This window comes from Macrotis lagotis, chromosome X (genome assembly GCF_037893015.1).
Source record: "Macrotis lagotis isolate mMagLag1 chromosome X, bilby.v1.9.chrom.fasta, whole genome shotgun sequence".
Classification (NCBI taxonomy): Eukaryota; Metazoa; Chordata; class Mammalia; order Peramelemorphia; family Peramelidae; genus Macrotis; species Macrotis lagotis.
The window spans coordinates 698,404,833-698,416,860 of record NC_133666.1 but is presented as its reverse complement, the minus strand read 5'-3'; the positions used below and the strand labels follow the sequence as shown (position 1 = coordinate 698,416,860).

Sequence of the window (12,028 nt, the reverse complement as noted above, 5' to 3'; positions counted from 1 at the left end):
AATATTACCTTCCCCTTGTTTAATTATTCTGAAGCTTAAGAACACATAACTCACAAGTCTGTCCTGACTCCCATGACTCTGGAGGGGCCATAAAACATCAGAATCCAAACTCAAACAATTTTTTTTACAAACCCCTTAATTCAATTGCCGCCTCTTTAGATTAGTACATTATGGGATCAATAATAATATAATGACATTAACATTTACCTAGCAGTTGCTTTCATATCACACTTTTCACTTTATGGGGCTTATTACTTTTCCAATCAATTCACTGCCAAACATTGCAAAAAGTACCAGTTTAATGAAATTTTAAATCACCCCAACATCATCTAAACACATATCTCCCTATAGACTTGTAGTTCAATACTTTCTTCTTTTCTTATAATGATTTGTAAACCATCTTCCAAAGTTCCCCAAATCCATCTTTGGTGTACAAAGTCAACCCTGCTCAAACCTTCTGTCTACATGTTTTTACCAATCTCCATACTTAACAAATGGTTCAAAAGAAACCCCAATTGTCTCCATGTCTGGATTTTCTTTTCAGTTCTTTCCAAACCTCTTACTCAGACTATACAGCACATAGTTTCCCTCAATATACTGTTCCACCATTCCTTTTCATTAGCTCCTCTTGACTTTAATTCATACAATTCTGAACTAGAGTCACATAGCTTATGCAGCTATATAAACCACAGATATGATTCCACTTTTCACAATACATTTTCCATTCCAAGGTTTTAATATTTAACATTTCTTGATTATAACTGCTAAAATCCTGGAGAAGGCAAAGTCATTCAAAAATCCCTTAGCCTAATTAGAATATTCCCTGCCCCCTTCTTCAAGTAGAGTAAACTGGATAACTTTTATAGAGAGACTGTCCTAGATTCTTTCTGGAGGGGGGGGGTTGATCTTCTATTCTTCAATCCTTACATGTCCCATAATTTTCTGTAATAACTAACAATATCTGAATCTATATTGATAAACTCCTGAAACTCTAATGATGCCATATCTTTCTGGAAAAAGATGAACTTTTTAGGCATATCTTGGGAACCACATTATACACATTAGGATTAACCTGACTCTCTTGTCTTTCTGAAATTTATTTTCCCTATTTTCAAATTAAAATAGCATTTCTTTCTATGATTTCTTTGTTTAACATATTTGGTAATATTTGCTGTTTCTTTAACTTCAAAATAAGGTCCTTTTAACACTTACTTTAATAATTCTTCCTGAAGTAACTTTCTCTCCTGAAAGGGGGAGGGAGGGGGGATACTCTGGCAGCACAGAATCAAGGAGAATGGGAAAGAGAAGGGAACATAGACAAGGATTGGAGGTGGTGGTGGGAGGTCTTCTCTTTATAGTAAAATAACAGGGTGAGTAGTTTGGCCTCAGTCATTTTAACACCAAAATCCATTCCTTTTTTTAAATAAAAATAAAAAATCCCTCTTGGAAGTACAAGAGACATCACAAGGGTTAGGAGGGAGGTATCCTATTACCCATTGTAACACAGGCAGAAAGCAAGCTCAAGGGGAGAGCCAGTGAGGACATGAGATGAATACTGCCTAGAAATAATGAGCAGCAATTTAAATGAGGCAACCCAAGGACATTTTTAGGGGAACTTTTCTCCCCATCTAACAAATCAATAGAAGAACCCAAACACACAAATAGACAATCTAAGCACATAAAGACAGATGAGGCACAAGCACAGATCACACAAATGCAACAGAAGTTTCCAAACTGACAATCTCAACACATATCAACAAACACAGACCAATGGCAAATTCCTGAAGTCTCAGGAATGCCATGAGGGGAGATTTCAGTGTCCTGTCCAACCATCTCTCCCTCCTAAAGGTCGACCAGATGTGTTCCTGTCACAAGGAACACCCAAAAGAGAAGACCCAAATATCACATCTGATATGGAATTTCCCTGCAACCAAATGTCTAGACCCAGAACCAGAACAAGCTTACCTCCGGAGGTGTAACAGGATCTCCACTTAGGCTGAATGGGGGATTGCAGTCAAGGAGAGGTCCATACTAACACTATGTCTACCTAGTCCTGGGGTCCTGGGACATCACCAGGAGCCGACTCCCCTAGGAAAGGGAGAGACAGTCCATTTGAACCTAAGCTTGAGGCTCCCATGGTCTCCTGTGGTGACAAAAGACACCACAATCTCATTGGTGCCCCCAAATGCTGTACCCAAAGAGCGAGACAGAGACCAGAATTGGATAAGTTTGGAGATCTTTATTCCTCGGGGACTGCCTGGGGATGAAGAGACCCCCAAATCAGACAGTACCTAAGTGTTCAAGGGTTAGGGTTTTTATAGTGGTTTTTTTTTGGAGGGGGGGGTACTGAGAGCAAGCAGGAGACAGAAGCAAAGACAGCAATCAGATATATTGTCTTGTCATAAACATATGTAAACATAGGGTTCCATATAGATAGAAGTAGGAAAGGGTCAGGGTCTTTGTGTAATGTTTGAACATATTTTCTGAGATGGAGGGAGTTACGTATTCATGGGCTTTTCACGGGTTTGAGGAATTTACTATCTTATGGTTCCAGCCACATCTGGGGAAGGGGGAGGCAGTCCTGGAATTTAACAGATACAGCAAAATGATTAGGCTAACAAGGGTGCTTTGTAAATATTTAGACAATTTTATAGTATATCTATGACCCCCAGGGTCAAGCTCTTGGGGTTTATTTTCAGACCCAAAGGCACCCAACCAAAGTTATATTTCTGAAGAGTTTCTCAGGACCCAGAAGGATGTCAAGGACCTCTTTCTATTCAAGAATTTCGCAAACATTGATATTGTACTTCACCTGGACCCCGGGCCTGGTTAGGCCAGGTTAGTGATGCTAATATAAAGAGGCTTCCACTGGGAATCCAAAGGTATCTCTGGGAACCTGGGCTAAGGCCAAGGGGTCATCCTGAGGAGCTCCCTGGTAGAGCCCACAGTCACCCCCTTTGATTCTCTTGCAAAGAAACAGGTCCTGGTTTCAAAGAGAGGCCTCAGCCAGGCTGGACCAAGATCTACATGGCATTCCTAGGTTTCAGGGCATCTGACCCCTTTTCTATGTTTCTGGGTCTCTGAGGGACTAGCATCCTTTCCTTGTCCTCCATGCAGGAGGCTGTCACCATTCTTCTCCTGGTGGAAAGAACCCCTAGGAGCTGACTTGTGTGGTCCTGGATGAGCTGGGAAAGGGCCTGGTGACTGGCCATCCCCTCCAGCAGCTGAGTGGGCTCTTCAGGGGACAGAAGACTCCACATGGCTCAGAAGCAGATTCTCAGAGCAGCTGATTGTGGAAGAAGCCCCTGGCCTTGGGGTGGGGTGGGGGGAACATGGCAAGCTTTGTGCCTCAGTGTGGATCCCACAGGTTATGGAACAACCAGGCCAGGGAAGCTCTTGTGAGGATGTAGCACCTCCACAGAGCACCATGCCACCCCAAGGATACAGTCTAGTCTTCCAGTGCCAGCCCAGGGCTGGGCCCTTGAGGGCACCTTCTCAGGGTTTGTGGATGGACTTTCAGTCATAGCCATGAATGGAGCCCTTGGAGAGTTACCTGATTAAAACCTGGAGGTCACAGTGACCAGGAGAATGAGGTCATCTGGGTGAAGGGGATGGGCCCTGAAGGACATAATGGAGGGAACTTCCTGCCCAGGGAGAGAAGTTCAGGCCCTGAGCAGGAGGGCAAGGGAGGCCCACAGAGCCCCCTCTCCCTGTCCAGTGTTTATGATGTGAGTGACCAGTGGGTCCTTCCCCATCCTTGGCCCTCCATCCTCATTCTCATGTTCAAGAAGTCTTAGGGTCCCCTCCACACTTCTCTCCCCTGAGGCCTCCCTGCTCTACAAAACATTATTTTCTCCCCATGACTCTCCATCTCCCCCTACCCTACAGAAGATTTCCCCATATTTTTCTATACTCTCAAACCCTCACCTCTTTCTTCCTTCGCTCAGCCGGTGACTTGGCCCTCAACTTTATTGGGATCATGGAGGTCATTCCATGACTGACCTCAGCTGTCCTTGCCCTCCCTCTCCAGATCTCCATCCATTCTGTCATGGTGGACTAATCAATAGGGCTCCAGTCATGCCAAGACCTGCCTCACCTAGTAGCCTGTCTCTTGGCCCTCCCAGGAGCTGCCGTTGGGTCTAGAGTCACCAGAGAGAGCTGTTGGCCTGAGGATGAGGACTCAGTTTGGCTGGCAAGGACTCAGTTCCTGAAGTCCCTCCCTAGGGCTCTCTGGTCTGAGTGAAACCCTGCAGGTGCTTCCTCCCCACCACTGTCTCATTTCATCAATCAACTTTGAGGGAGGGGACCAAGTTTGGGATGGTAAGAACTGACACCAGCCTGGCAGCATGTTCTTCTTCCCCATGCTATCCAAGGGATGGTCCTGGCATTTGACAAGGGCTCCCCAATCCCTCTGAATCCAGGGCAGGAAATCTAGTGTCGGGCATCTGCCATCTTTCAGGCAGCCTGGCCCCTGCCAAGGAGATTCCAGTCCTTCACATGGAACCTTTTCTGGCTTAAAGGCCCAGTCCTGAGGAAAGGGGGTGAGACAACACAATATTAATGGAGCTAAATTAGAGACTGAGCAGAGACTGCAGGGAGAGCAGAGGACAAAGCGAAGGCAGGGGGCCAGTTTTTCTATTTTAAAAATGTTATTGCTAAATATTGTTTTTCTTTACAAGTATGTTCTGATCACCCTCAGTCCAGGGGAGCTGCCTTGTTAACAATAAAACAAAATTAAACAACATGACCCCCATACTCATAAAGGAAGTCTGTCCTACAGAGAAGGCAAGAAACTAAGCCCTGAAGTCCAAGGAAAGTCAACAGTAAGACCCTCAGCCCCTGTACAGAAAGCTTGGGACAGGGCAGGACCAAAGCCCATCTCACCTAAAAAACTCCAAGTCACACAGGGAGAAAAGAAGGGGAAAGAATCAGACACCCAAGTACAAGGAAGAAAGAAAAAGGAATCATTGAGGAAAACTCTAAAATTGGGGTAGCAATTAATGGAGGAAGGGAAACAGATGAAAGAGAGGGGAAGGTCCATGAGAAGAATGTCTTCTTAATAGAGATCATGTAAAAGAAAAATAAAATTGAGATTATAAAATTCTGACTGGGTGGCAAAGTATTGTCCCCAAAACCAAAGGGAACAACAAACATAATTATGAAAAGTAATGAAGAACAGATAGTGGAAAATATTCACCTAATTCTCATAATGTTAAATTTCAATGGATTAAAATATTCAGTGATATGAAGCAAAGCGACAATTTGATCAGGAAAAGAAAATCTTACAATCTGTTGATTACAAGAACCATATCAAGTAATCAGATGTCAATCAATAAACGTTTAAAAAGTGTCATATATGTACCAGACACTTTTGTTCAGGATATTGGACATCAAAAAAAAAAAAGTTAAGCAAGCCTACAAAGAAGTATAGAAATGAAAAATCTGAGGATCAAAGATGTAATTTATCAGACATGAAGGGAATTCAAAAAGTTGGAGATTCAATCATGCTGTCAGACAAAAGAAAAATAATAAGTCTGGAACCTAATCAGAGAAAAACAAGAAAATGTAATTCTAAGTGGAACCAAGTCCCAAAATCCAATGACAAATTCCTAAATATGTAAATCTATAAAAATTAAGAGAATTTCATAAATACACAAGTATTTGGTATATAAATTAGAAAAGGAAGCTTTAAGGTCCCTTTGTCAGAAAAAGAAAACACCAAAAGAAACATAAAAAGAATGAAAATATAGGTTTTGCTTATAATTGCTTATATTTTAGAAATTGTTTATACATTAGAAACAAAATAATATAAAATGAATCATCTGAATAGCCTGCTAAACCTAAAAAAAGTATGCATGTATGTATGTACGTAGGTAGGTATATATATATGTTGCAGGTATCATACCGAAAACTTAGAAAAAAAAATCAGTGATGTTTTAGGGCACAGAAAGATTGTAAATTATATGTAAAAAAGGAAGAAATAACAAACATCTTTTTTTACAATATAGTAAAAACAAATATTAACAATTTAAGGGAGCATTAACAATAGCACAGTTTAATATCTACATAGTTCAAACCTCAAAAAATAAATCTCTTCACTATGCATCAGTTTATGGAAGTCTGGTTTGTCATTTCTTATACCACAAAGTGGGAGGTTTCAAGATGATTAAACCATCATAGTTCCAACATAAAATATTTTGCCTAGAGATCCAGCAACACTATTCATAATATCCATTGGTCAGCTTCAGAAAACCAAAACCTCTGGGTTCCAGGGTTGAAGACTAGAGAGGAAAGTCCGTACTGATTTCATCAAGAGTCTAGTTTGAATCAACTATGATGTCTCAGCCCAACATTGCTGCAATTTCTCTGAGCCTCCTATATCATGTGTACCTATGTTGTCAGCAGATATCACATCATACTGAAGCTTGCCTGGCATTGTTGGAGTACCGAGCTGCCTCATTAATTTGGGAGGAGAAACCAGACTCAAAGATCAAGGACTCCTGCAGCATCCGGACTATCCCTGGAAATCCTGTGTCCTGTGGAATCAGGCCATAGGGTGAGATGGTTCAGGAAAAGGCAAGTAAGAAGGATGTCTTTGCACAATATACCCCTCACTATAATATGATGGACAAATCATATCATTATTGACTTGCTTGGCATGGTCTTCACATCATGCAACCATTAAGTTGGTTGGCATGGTCTTCTTGAAACTCAAAGTATAACTATTGTAACATTCCTTTGCAATCATTGACCAAAGCATGTTTTGTCATTCCCCAGTTGATAGGCATCCTTTCAATTTCCAAATCTAAGTCACAAACAAAAAAAGAGTTTGGTTTTTTTTTTTTTTTTGCAAGGCAAATGGGGTTAAGTGGCTTTCCCAAGCCCACACAGCTAGGTACTTATTAAGTGTCTGAGACTGGATTTGAACCCAAGTACTCCTGACTCCAGGGCCAGTGCTTTATCCACTGTGCCACCTAGCCGCCCCCAAAAAAGAGTTTTACTATAAATATTTGTACATTGGACCATTTTCTTCCTGTTTGGTCTTAGTGAAAAACCTTGCTCACTGGCAGGGACTCAGCATCTACTTAGATACCCATGAAACAAGATAAATCCCCTACAAACAAGATAATGGCTTTATGCCAACCCCCACTAACAAGGCTTCCTGCCAAGATAAGCACCTCTGGCAAACAAGCAATTAACTTCCTTTCCCACAGATTATCTCTGATGTAATCCTCCTCTATCCCTGATAACCTCATCTTCTTCCATTTTGGTCCTTAAAAAATTGATCCCTCTTCCATTGAGTGCCAGACTATCTTAGGGAATTCAGTCCATTGAGGAGCATGAATGCCCCAACTCTTGCTGCAACTGAAATAAATGCCTTCACTGGAATTAGAGAAAGTCTAAATCTGAATTCTTTTGGGACAATTTGCCAATCTCATTTCATCAAACCCGAGCACTGTCCCTGTTAATCTCTGGGACTGGGCTCAGTCCCTTCCATTCTCCTGGGTTCCTGGGGCTGCTCATCTAGTTTCGTTCCCAAGGATTGTTTCTGCTCCATGACTTTCCTCACACTGATCCTTCCTCTCTCCTTTGTGTATTTCTTCCATGGTTACCCTATAGTAATATTCTCAGTTCGCAATGGGGCCCGCACACTAACATCTCTTATTTCCTAGTTAACTGGGCAGGTCCACACAGGGGCTGGTGAACTCAAATCCAAGTAGGAGGAACTATTTGAAAAGGGCAAGATATCAAGATTCATCCTCTGTCCCAAGCACTGTTCTAGGAGTTGTTCTATGGGAAAGACAGTCTCCAATCTCAAAGTATTTCCATTTCAAAGGGGAAGACAAGAAAATAAAGGGACCTTCCTACTGACCCTCCTGTATGTACCATTGGATCTGTGTCCACTGGCAGAGTTATTGGAAGGAGTTTGGGGGCTGAGTGGGCTTGAAATGCCCCCTGGGCTCTGGACCCCTGAGCTCCTGGTCTCCTACTATTTTCCTGTAGTGCTATAGGACATCTTCCTTTTGTTGGACTGTAACAAGGTAAAGTTTGGAAAAAGCTATTTATCTGAAGGGACTGGAAGCAGGAGGGTGGAAAGAAAACTAGAGAGGAGGCAAAAGCACCTAGGTTCATTCCCTTCTTTCTTGGGAGTTGCTGCCCCATCCTCTTAGTGGGAAAGGTTAGGGATTTGGCCTTGGCAACTCCTCCTGCAGGGCAGAGCCACTGGGCTAAGGGGTGTGAACCCCAAAACTGCAATGGAGGGGGCCGCCCTGCCCAGGCTCAGGGCAGGAGGGCAGGGAAGGCTCACAGAGCCTCTACCTCCCTAACAGTGCTCATGGGGTGGGTGACCAGTTGGTCCTTCCCCAGCCCTGACCCTCTGTTCTACTCCTTAGGTGCAAGAACAGTTTTAGGGTCCCCTCCACACTTCCCTCCCCTGAGGCCTCCCTGCTCTACAGACAGAAACCTTATTTTCTCCCCATGATGCTCTGTCTCCCCCACCCCATAGATTTTCCAATTTTTTTTCTGCATTCCTCAAGGCCTCACCTCTTTCTTCCTTCCCTCAGCAGGTGACCTTGCTCTCGACTTTACTGATAGTATTCAAGTCATCCCGTGATTGACCTCAGCTCTCCTTGCCCTCCCTCTCCAGAATTCCATACATTCTGTCATGGAGGAAAGTCTATGGAGCTCCTCTCATTCCAAGACCTGTCTTGCCTAGTGCCTCTGGAGGTACAAGGATGGGTTCCCAATGATGAAGGAGTTCAACAGCCTGTCTCCTGCCACTCCCAGAACCTGCCATTAGGCCTAGGGTCACCTGAGGGAACTGTTGGTCTGGGGATGATGATTCAAAATTGCTGGCAAGTAATCAAAGGACCTTCAACCCCTGAGCCCCTAGGGCAATCTGGTCTGGGTGGATGCCTAGCAAGTGTTTCCTCCACTGTCCTTTCTTTTCTCATCAGTCAAATTTGGAGGTAGGGAAAAAAGCTGGGGATGGTAAGAATTGACACCAGCCTGGCATCATGTGCTGCTTCCCCATTCTATTCAAGGAATGGCCCAGGTCTTTGACAAGGACTCCCCATGGCCTCTGAATCCAGGGCAGGGATGCTAGTGTGGGCACGGATGCTAGTGTGGGCACAGATGCTAGTGTGGGCACCTACCTTTCAGATAGCCTGGCCCCTGCCCAGGAGGCTCTAATCTTTCCCCGAAAACTTTTCCTGGCTGCAGAATGGATGGAAAGGCCCAGCACTGAGGAAAGGGGTGAGAGGACACAAGATGAATGGAGCTAGAGACTGAGCCAAGACTGACAGGGAGAGCAGAGGACAAGGCGATGCAGGGGGTGCTTTTATTTCTTTTAAAAATGTTATTGCTAAATATTGTTTTTCCCTATAAACGTGTTCTGATCTCCCTTCCTTCAGGATAACTCTCTTGTAAACAATGAAACGAAGTAAATAATGTGACTCCATCAGGGGGTGCAGTCAATATTCTACATCCTAGAACCCTCCCCCACTTTCCCATTCTCAAAATTATATCTTCAATTTCTCTCCTCCCATTCCACTGAAAAAGAAAAAACTCTTATCAAAACAAATATGCCTTGTCCAAGAAAACCATCCTGTTTCCTGCTCCTTCTTCACTCTGTATCCCATGAGTCTCTGTGCATCAGTCTAGGCCCACCACGAGTCTGCCATGGAGAACAGATCTCACCCTCATTCTCAGACATCACGAATGGCCCCTGATCAGGTATATGATAAAGACAGCAGGAGGATCTTCCATCCCAGTAGGTGCCCATTTCCCCGGGCACAGGACCAGAGATCTAGTGAGTCTGAGAAAATTATTCTGCCCTACTAATTCCTGTGACCTGGTCAGGTTGGTTGAGCCTGGACCAGATGAAGTCCATCCCTGTGCTCACTTGATGACGATGTCTCTGGTTTCCTCTCCTCTTATATAAACTTTCCTCTGAACAGACTGAATGAGGCTCTTGGAAAGGACCCACTGGTCACCCACCACTGGCAGGGAGACAGAGACTCTGTGGTCCTCAGGGGACAAAAGGCCCTACCCTTCCCTCCTGGTCTGAGCCTGGGCTCCTCTCCCTGGGACAGGAAGACCCCTCCAGTGCTGCCATCAGTACCCATTCCCCAAATCACCCAAATGGCTCCATTCTTTGCTGACTTTGAAAATCCATCCAGTGCAAACCCTGAGGTGCCCCATATGCCAAGCCTCTATCCCAGTATAATTGGCAGCACACAGACCAGTCCCTCTCTCTTGAAGAACAATCTTTGGAGCCTGTGAGGGAGGCCTCCCATCCTCAGCATGTGCTCAGGTCTCCCTCCTCTGGTTGGTGAAGACCAGGTCTCTCTTGCAGCAGAGGTTCTGTTGAACTTCAGTTGTTCTCCAAAGGACTAGGGGTCCTGGGTTCTAATGACATTGAATCTACCCACTCCTCCATTCAACCACCTACTCCTGGGACCCCTTCTTTCATCTCCTCTCCCCCTTCATCTCAATCCTGAATGATCTAAAGGGAAACCCATTGGGTCAATGGAGTCTCCTGGAAGTCCCTCCAACGTCACCCTCACCACTGGACCCAGAGCTTTGGTTTAAGCTCTGGTCATTTGTCTGAACTCATTTGTTCTCAAAGTCTGAGAGTCTAGAAGTTTGGACTGAGTTCAGATTCTCCCCAGACTTTAAGAGTCAAGATCCCAACTTGTTTGACTTTTCCTAGGTAATTGCTACCTTTTTTCAGACCAGAAAACCCCCAGGCTCATGGATGCTTCTAACTTGAAGCTGCTTTTCCTTTCTTCCTGAGTAATATTCTCCCCCCCCCCCAAGTCTGTCTGAACAGTCCAGAACCTTCTTTCTTGTGGGTCAGTGAGGACCCAGGCAAGGACTTCTCTGAAGAAGCATCACAGCCTTTGCCAGATCACTGGAGGACAAGCTGGGGTCTTTCCCCCCAAACCCCAGGCCCAGGAAGGGCCCAGCTTGAGAAACAGCTTAGTGACAGTGACAGAGACCAAGAGCATCTGAGGCAGAGCCAGGAGAGGAAGGGGTCTGACCCCAGAGTCTCCGTCGGAAATGACCTCAGGGGCCAGGATGGGGTTGGCGTCAGGGAACCAAGAAGTTAAGTTGGAGTCTGAGGGATTAATTCACCAATTCAAGACTCAGAACTATGAGTCCATATAACATCTATTGTGCAGTTTTATGTGGGCTGATCCTTAAGGGTCAAAAGGGGAATATGAGATGGCTCATATTAGGAAATGGGACCCGTGTCCATGTTGCTAAGGTGATAGGGGTCTTCTTAAGGACAATTCATTCATTTTGAATAAGCTGTTATTTGCAATTGCCTTGTTGGTCTCCACTTCCCTCTCCTTGTTGGATCCTAGTGGAGTCAAGTTATCTTTTAACACAAGGTCTGGGACAGGGAGGTGAATTTTCTCAGGAATAAACATTACCGGGCATAGTACAAAACTGGTTGCTCTGTAACATCATAGTTTTTAGGATGCATAAGGCCATAAGATCAACATAGGACACAAAATTTAACTATTTGCCAGGGGAAAAAAGTGTTTTTCTTCCTATTCTGACAATTTCCTCTGCATCATTGGCTAAGCCCTGCCCCCAGGCCCAGCCATCATCTGAAGCCCCTCCCATAGGTCTCTGGACCAGGAGCAGATTTGCATAGAGGGGTGGAGAACCCTCCTCCCTGCAGTGCCAGGGTAGGTCATAACAGATCCATCCCTAAGGGAGCCCAACCTTGGGAAACAAGAGTTTTGGGGGGAATCTTGACCATGGCCTGGATCTCTCTGCTGCTCTCACTCCTGGTTCTCTCAACAGGTGAGGCTTCCCAGGGTCTGCTCCCTGGGTCTCAGGTCCTGCAGTGTCTCCAGCCAAGCCTAGTCCTACCTTTGGATAGCATCCCTGTAAGGAAGAGGGACCCCTCGTCACTGTCCCAGCTCTTCTGTCCTCGCAGATTTTGGGGTCTCCATTGTGCTGACTCAGCAGCCCTCAGTGTCTGGGAGAGACGGCCTCCATCTCCTGCAGT

At 44.7% G+C, this 12,028-nt stretch overlaps 1 protein-coding gene across 2 annotated transcripts in view; it reads left to right on the top strand.

Annotated features, from left to right (window-relative positions):
- LOC141497169 (immunoglobulin lambda-1 light chain-like) overlaps positions 1-12,028 on the top strand; it is a 316,494-nt gene that overhangs the window by 120,540 nt on the left and 183,926 nt on the right. The window lies entirely within an intron of this gene.